This window comes from Bactrocera tryoni, chromosome 3 (genome assembly GCF_016617805.1).
Source record: "Bactrocera tryoni isolate S06 chromosome 3, CSIRO_BtryS06_freeze2, whole genome shotgun sequence".
Taxonomy (NCBI): Eukaryota; Metazoa; Arthropoda; class Insecta; order Diptera; family Tephritidae; genus Bactrocera; species Bactrocera tryoni.
The window spans coordinates 22,756,762-22,766,097 of record NC_052501.1 but is presented as its reverse complement, the minus strand read 5'-3'; positions in this window follow the sequence as shown (position 1 = coordinate 22,766,097).

Genomic DNA, 9,336 nt, shown 5'->3' with positions numbered 1-9,336 from the left:
TGAGACACACACTAATTGACATATGTGGATCCAAAAAAATAAAAGAAAATCTTCGCTTCGGTTGGCGGGCACAGTTTAAATAGTTCAAGTCGGAGTCAAGTTCGATCAAATGTTACAATTTTTGACATAAAATTAATGAAATCGTCTACATATTCTACTAATCCTTATATAAAAAAGTATTTAACTCTTAGATCAGACTATATGATGCATAAAGCAGTCAGTTTGAATGGGATCTATGTATGTGCAGTTTGTTGGTAAAGTTATACATACTTAAGTCAAATTGTATATTATTTGCATAGCTCTATTGCTAATTTAGCTGTGGTGCTCTGAAAAGCAACTCACCGCATCCACAATTTCAAATTCAATAATAAGCTTGAGTGACAGAAATTTGCTCACGTGGACGGTTGTTGAACGGATCTCTGCCCACTATTAAGTGATATTCTTCGCCGACTTAAATTTGCTGTTTTCAAACGTTAGTCGTTTTTGATTTTTTTTCTATTAACTTATGATTTTTTCAGTGTAATTTAATCTCCTTTAACACCTTTGAGATAATTGAATTCGTTTATCATTCTACATATGAACACAAACACACACTCACATAAGCTGTATGCTTTGAAGTACTTATAATTCAGCTCCTTTCTAATTGTCATCCACTTCGCAACGATTTTCGTTTGCTATCCTATTCACACACACATTCACAAATTCACACATTTATGCGAGATTGCGTACACATATACATTTACACATTGTTGCCGCACAAAAGGTGTGCAAAACCTTAAATTTTATCAAACAAGTGACATATTGTCGTCGGGATTAGCAGAATTTGTTAGTTTTTGGTCGATAAGAAAATATTTGCCAAGTTGGCGAATTCAGATGCATTTTATTTAAATTAACATTACAAACTAATGCAGCTGTTCACTCGAGCGTAATCTGCAAATGACTGCAATGATAAGAGCACATTTTCAATGGTGAAAAGTTTTGCTGCAGGTTAAATGCCCAAAAGCTTTCATTTACAAATATATGTACTATACATACATATGTATGTATATGGTTATGTGCATACAAATATGAGCGAATTTGTATTTACCCGCACTAAAATATGAAATTCTTAAATTCACGAATTTATATTTGCATTCTATCATAATTGTCGGTGGTGTGTTGAGTTTCAATTGTTAAAATGTAATTTAATCGAATTTATTAAATAAAGAAATTAATGAAAAATTGGGTAGTTTTCAATCAAATCGCTGCTACCTAAGCATAACTAGAGATTTGTTTGCTTAAAAATTGAAAATATTAAATTGGAAACATTTGAACTTTTTAGTATGTGATGAAAATAACGTTGAAAACAGATCATAGATCATTAAATGGAGTATCACCAGACATCTGAAGTAATTTAGTATGGTTGTCATTGAGAATTATCTGAATATACAAATTAAAATAATCTGTGCACTGTGAGTAATCAAAAACTTCTGTAAAAGTCCAAGTATGGGCACACACTTTTGCATTCCTGTCCTAAGCAACGAATTCGAAATATTTCCTTTTGATTATCCCTCTTTTTATACCCTAGCAACATAGTAAAAAGAGTAAGCCATAAAGGTGTTTGTAATAGTTACAATTAATACAAAAGGATATAGTGTTATATATTAATATTAGGTTCAAATTTAGGAGCATACTCTTTTAGCGCTCTGAAGCCGTTGGTATTGTACATTGACGTAGAAGAACCGCTGTCGCGCATGTAAATCACCACTATTCTAAAAGCATCACGTACTATAACTCAAAATCAGCAAATCAGTTACTCTTCCTCTTTGTATAACCGAAAGGAGCCATATGGATGTCGGAGCTGGGATATGTATTGCAATTTTTGCCGAAGTTGGAGTTTGCTCTGGTTAGAAAATTTATGCAGTAAGTAGTCGAGTAGCCAGGAAGTTGACGATTCGACTAATATTATTTTCCAAAACGTTAATAGTCTCGGGCTTATCTGTGTAGACAAGCGATTTCCCAGAACCTCATTAAAAATAGTCCAGCAGTGGTACTTAAATAGCACAATCTTAGAGGTACCATAGGCTCACAACGCGAGATAATGCGCTCACCAAAAGTTTCCTTCAAAAAAATGATACTTTCGTTGGCTATACGGCATATAGTAATCTTGTTTGGAACCAAAGGTCATCCTCATCAACCTCTTCCAATTTACTTAAGTACGAAAAAGTCATTAAGTATGGCTTATAGAGTTTTCCATTGTCTTTGACATTATGGTTGACTTCAATTTTAAAGAAATATGTATCAATGACACCCTCTGCGCTCAAAGCACACCAAACAATGAATGTTTGAGAATATAATGGCGTTTCAGAAATGGCTTGAGGACTCACATCATTCCAAATTCGACAGTTTTTATACCCTGAACAGGGTATATTAAGTTTGCCAAGACGTTTGTAACACACAGAAGGAAGCGAAGGAGACCCTATAAAATATATATGTATATAAATGATCAGTATGTTGAACTGAGTCGATTTAGCCATGTCCGTCTGTCTGTCTGTCCGTCTGTATATATACGAACTAGTCCCTCAGTTTTTAAGATATCACTTTGAATGTTTGCAAACGTCATTTTCTCTTCAAGAAGCTGCTCATTTGTCGGAACTGCCGATATCGGACCACTATAACATATAGCTGCCATACAAGCTGAACGATCGGAATCAAGTTCTTGCATGGAAAACTTTCAAATTTGACAAGATATATTCACGAAATTTGGTATAGAATATTTTCTAAGTCGACAATGTATTCTCCGAAGAAATTGTTCAGATCGGTTAACTATAGCATATAGCTGCCATACAAACTGAATGTTCGGAATCAAATGCTTGTATGGAAAACTTTCGCATTTGACGTGGCATCTTCACGAAATTTCACATGGATTACTGTTTAAGGTAATAATATAATCTCCGAAAAACTTGTTCAGATCGGATTGCTATAGCATATAGCTTCCATACAAACTGAACACATAGTTACTAAAAGAAATGCAGCTGCGAAGTGTATATTAGTTTCGGTGCAGCCGAAGTTAACGTTTTTTCTTGTTTTTATTAAAAATAAAAAGTGAAATTATCGCTGAAACAATTTTCTTGTGAAAATCGGAATCGGTGGCGAACTCGTTTTGTGCTATTCATAAAACGCGCGAAGCGCTTGATAGTCGTTCGGCTTCAATTCTTATAACGTAAACCAAGACTTTTCCGCAAAATCTTCCATAAACTAAAGGTGCTTAGCTCCAATTATTGAACGCCATGGCGGATGGACTCATTTGGGTGTTCTCCGATACTCTCCAAAATAATATTATTATGAAAAAAATCGTCGGTGGGCATACGCGTCGGAGAAAGGCCTCATGTTTCGGTTGAGAACCCTCTTAAGGGCCGTCATCGACTTTTAACAGATACGGCTGTTCGAAATTTTATATCTAATATGAGAAAAGACTAGTTCTTAATAACTAAGGTGGATTCTTTAGAGATAAATAAAGATGTGAGTGCGATGCACGAAGAGCACTTCAAAAAATTAGGGTATGTAACAGCAGTCAAAAGAAATAAACTTGCATTGTGGGAAAAAATGTGAAAACACGTTTAAGTTTTGCCAGACAGCACCAAAATTGGACCATAGATAATTGGAACCTGGTAATTTGGTCAAATGGAATGGAAAACAATATTGCTGGTGTCGGTCCCGTGAATCCGACCAATGACACCACGTTAAACAAACGATAAAACACGTTGGAGGCCATGTAATTGTTTGGAGCTGTTTCACCTGATGGAACATTGGAGCACTTGCACAAAATAGAAGGTATATTTTTAGTATAATCGCTGTGCTTACAACGAAGCTGAAAAAAATTTCCAGTTGATTAGTGGCCTTCTCAAAGCCCTGACCTTAACCCAATTTTGAATTTCTGGTCAATAGTTAAAGTACAATTGGTACAATATCAATCAGCTCCTCAAGCCACGAAAATTTAAGGCAAAGGTAGCTTAAATCTTGTTGAAAGCATGTCAAAACGTATGCATCATAAAAAAGAAGGACTTAAGGACCAAATATTAATATTAAAATAAAATGCAATTTAACACTCTTGTTCCCAATTTCAACTTGGCCATCAGCGGCTATCAAACAGTTCGCTCTCATAGCATTCGTTACATACTCGCAAATACTTGTACATATATGTATGTACATGTACATAAGTATGTACCAGATGCGGATAAAAATATACAGCAGATCAATCATTTGTGCCTATTAATATCTTTAACATAATTTTTAGCGGCATGAATATTTTATTCGAAAATTAATACCTATGAATAATATATAAATAATAACTTTGTTGGCATTTGCAAAAATTAATAATAATTGCCAACATACACACACAAATGCAACACTTAGTGGCGCGTAAGTATTTTCCAACGATTGATTGATGATTACATTTGCCTGCGAACATCAAAAACATACATTCAAAGTGTATGTGTGTGTGTGTAAGCACTGATGCGCAGGTGTGCAACGTGTGCACAATTCCCGCGAAAAATTACAATAATTGCTATTTGTATGAAGGCGGCACAGACGCACGGAAACACAGAGACACGAGAATGGATCAATGTATGGGCAGCCAATAAGTGGCCACCAATGGATGACAACAGGCGAATAATTTTCTACTCATTTAACTGGAAAATTAAATTTACCGCCAACGCTTATAATAAATGCGTGTACATGCAACGTCGATTAACGGTACTTTTACATAACGGTTTTGTCATTTTCGTAAATGCAATGTGCAATGGATTAACAACAAGCGCACAAAGCATTATAAAATTTAAGTTGAAGCAATGTGCAAATAAATATGCGTATATATGTATAAGTGTGGATACGTGCGTGTATACATATAAGTATGTATATACATATATATACGACTGTGATGTAAATATGTATTCGTGTTTACCACAATCGGGGCGTGCATATTAAATGAAGTACGAACATTGATAAAATATGAAAATTGCTTTACTTTCGCGTTCACTTTTGTAACGGTAATTAAACGCGCATTAAATCGGCGGCAGGCAAAACTCGCCCACAACAGCGCACCAAATTTATTTATTATTTTCACAGATTTGTTTATTTATTTGCTAAGCTTGGCTGGCTGGGATTATGGCGGCGCTGCTGTTGCCACGCTGATAACCGCTATGTGGCAATAGGCAAGCCACTTCCGAATGAAATTAACTGTAATGAAATTAAGTTTATGCTGCTTGACTTTGCATTCGGTTTTCATTCTAATTTTCCTTTTATTTTTCTTCGTACTTTTTCATTTCCCAGCGCACCGGCAATATGCAAACAAATCACTTGACCAGTCTCGGGTGAAGAAGAAGGAGCTTTGGCGCGAAAAAGTAACAAGAAAAACAATGCACATAACAAATGGTGGCTTTTGAATAAAACAAACAACATTTGGCCACAAAAGCGCGTTGGAGCTAAGCGTTTTGGTGGTGCTGAAAAATTCACTCAAAAGGAAATTCTATGAAAAAGTTTTTTTTTCTTTTTTCATTTCAGATTTTTCAGATTTTGAGCAGCCAAGCGGATAATGATAATGCGTGAATAACAAAAGCGTGAATTAAAAGCGAAATAATTATTTAATTTTTTCTAATAATTTGCGCAATTTTTGAGGGTTGCATGAAGTATCAAAAAAGTCTGAAAAGGCGGCAGCTTCGATTTATACCCACCATTATTTTGTATATATATGTACTATGTATGTATGTATGAAAACTCGACGCTGGTAATTTCTTTTCAAATGATTATCCAATGTTGAAAGCCCATCATCCACACTGTCATACCGCCGAGTTGTAGCTAACGCATGGCAAAGAAAAATGCGTTAATAACGAAGACGCACAGTCGTATGGTTTAATTCATTTTTGTTGAAAGCTGTAAAAATATTGTGGCGTTCACAAAGTATTTTCGTTTGATAACCACAGCTGATCGCATTGAATTTTATTGCAGCCAACTTAACAGTGTTGTTAAAAAACAAAGTTCTTAACTTTTTGGAATATTTTTTGTTTGTTACCCTATAGAAGATGGAATACCGAAAACAACACTTTCGGCATATTTTACTGTTTTACTTTCAAAATGTTAAAAATGCAGTTCAAACAAGGCTAAGATTGTTAGATGTGCAGGGAGAATATGTGTTTACTGGACACCAATGCCAAAATTGGTTTGCAAAAGTTCGTTTTACCAATTTCGATCTTGAGAATACACCACGTCCTGGAAGTATTCTTCAAGTCTATATGAATGAAATATACATATGGATATATGGGTTCTTAGTGTTCTCACAGAACGAAATTTGCTTCAACGCATTAACAACTGTGATTTGATTTTGATCTTGTAACTATATGCTATCGTTGCATTATGTAGATAAAGTTAGATGCCAGCGATTCCGACAAATGAGCAGCTTCTTTGCTTCAGTTTGTTTACATCAGCTGCTTAAGAGGTCCCGGTAATCTAGAACACTCAAATTAAGGGTGTTTTCTAGATTTTTTTTAAGGTTTAAAAAAAGAGCAATCAATTTAAAATTTTTACAGTTTATTTATACATTTATGAAAAGTATAAAAATATTTTTTTGTTAAATAAAAAAAAATTTTAACAATATTAAAAAAGGCGTCCTAAAAAAGCTATCTTAAAAGATCACTTTTGACTTTTTGACTCTTCTGAACATCTGAAACATAAAAACTAAATAAATTCTTAATCAGTAGGAGTGCAGCTATCGTTGGGACTACAATCAAAAAAAAATTGAAAATTAAAAAAATTTCGCTCTTTTGAAGTTCAGATTCTGAAAACAGCTATTTTGGACAAGTTTTAGATCGAAGAAAATCGAAGTTCTTAAAATTAAAATTTAATCGTAGTCCCAGCGATAGATATTGATCTTATAAACACCATATTAAAATTTTAAGTGATTCGGATGTATAGTTTTTTTTTTCATCAACGGCACTCCGAAAAAAGTAGTTTTGAGATAAATGACGTATATACAAAGCATCCATTCATTGAGCTCCTCGACCGCGCGCTATCTGCTAAAAGGGCTGTAGAAGCTAAAATAATGTGAATAGCCTTCCAAACAGTATATTTGTATATGTATATACAGTATATTCTTAAAAGACTATACTTTCGAACTATCAAAAAAAAATCGATTTTTTGAAAATTCTAAACCACCGTGACCCCTTAAGTCGGTACACCTCAGTACGGCATTGCTATTTTCACTATGAATTCGTTGTGAATATTGGGAAACGCTTACGGTGATTATGTTTTACCAAAAGCAAAAACCTACGAGTGGTGCAAAGCCTACAAAGACGGTCAAGAGATCGCAGAAGACATGCCACGCTCTGGATGACTTTCGACTTCTTGAATTGATGAAAATATTAAAAAAAATGTTAAGGATATGGAGGGTATGAAAATCGTCAGACAAGTGTTAAAGAGATGGAAAGAAAGCTCGACATTGCTCCCGAGTTCGTTCGAATGATTTTGGTGGATATTTTGGGTGTGAAATGCGTTCTTGCACCACTCGTCCCGATAAAGCTGAATTTTTTCTAAACGAGTACCTTAAACAAGTCTCTTTGGACGTACTTGATCGTGCAAATTCCGATCCCACATTCATGGGGAGCGTTATAACTACCGATGATAGATGGATTTATGAGTTTAACATGTGAACAAATCAACAAACATCGGAATGGAGGAAGAAAACGAGCTGAAACCAAAAACACCAGGCCAAGGCCGCTCAAAAATCAAAGTGTTGCTCATTGTTTTTTTTAGCAAAATTCGCTGAAGGAGCTGAAGGCCATCCCAAAAAGCGTTTATGAAAAGTGTTTCGAGGACTGAAAAAAGCGTTGCCAAAAATGTATTTTATCTGGTGACGATTACTTTGAAGGCGAAGTAAATTAGCAATATAAGAATAATTAAATATTTTGCGGTTTATTTACAATTTCCGGTAACTTTGTCACAATGAATACTTTATAGGGTCTCCGAAGTTTCCTTTCGGGTGTTACAACTATCGTGGGATACTTAAAATACCCTGCTCAGGGTATAAAAATGCCTAATAATAACCTAAACATTAATCTAAAATATCAATTTACAGCTACCATAGATTGCACCTTCAACATTATTCTGTCTTATTTTAATGGTATTGAATAAAAAAAAGAGTTTGGTAGGTAAAAAAACTTATTCCTTTGAGTTTGCTCTGTAATGGATTGAACATAATAATTACATGAAATCAAAAATCCACTTAGAAAGTAGCTAAATGTAGATTATAGCTGTGGATGACCCCCGAGAGACATTTTTGTAAAGTTAACTTTTCGCTGGAATAATTCGAAGATAATGAGTTGGAAAATATGCCAGAAAATAATTCACGTACAAAATTGGAACTTAACTTCCACAGCAAATTGATGTCAAAAGGAGGTGTTCGAACAGCTGGCAGGCAAATGTGAAAAGGACAGAAATTAGCATTTTAGTACAAATACATACATACACACTGGCTTTAGCCCGCTGCTCACCCAAAAAGTGTTGACGTAGGTCTTAGGGCAAATAATTTGCTACTTCCGTGCCCAGTAAATTAAGTTCGCGTTTGCGCTTTTATGCTCGTGAATATGTGTGTGTATGTGCGAAACTGTGTCTTCTTATCAGAGGAACGAATTCGACGAAATTTATTTCCAATGCGATTATTTTCATGCCTCGCCCTTTGCTGACAGCCGTTGCTTCGTGCGCAGAACAAAAGACACAAATTAACGGTGCATTTAAAAGGCTAAAATGCAAAGCAATTTCCTCGACGGAATGGTTCATTATCTTTTTGGACTTTAACGGCCTCCGTCGCTTGTTCGCAACATCCGCAACGAAAGTTCGCCGTGCGATGGAAATGCGATTAGGTGTCCTATCCAATGAAGGACCTCTAGCGCGGCTCATTAGAATTTACGCCCGCTTTAAGCGTCGCGATAGATACATCTTTCCTTGTGTGAAAGAGCAAATGAACTTTTGCGTAGCAAAACAATTTACGCATTCACCTTTTATGTGTTCGCGTCCCCAGGCTCACTTCGCGGACCGTCAACAACAAGTTTTTCACGAGTTGACTTGTCGGTCAACATTTGTGTGTGTATGTATGTAGGCTTTTTGGTGAGCTGCAAGGCATTGTCAATGGCAGAAAACGACCGCTGGGTGCAACGCGCAAGGCCTGTCCATCCACATATTTACTTTTACTTTTTTTATGAAATGAAACAAAAGGGTTCTGCTTCCGCATTTATATTTAGACTAACGGGTATTCTCAGAAATTTATTGTTTTTGTGAAATTTATCTGTGAATATTTGTGTTAATCCT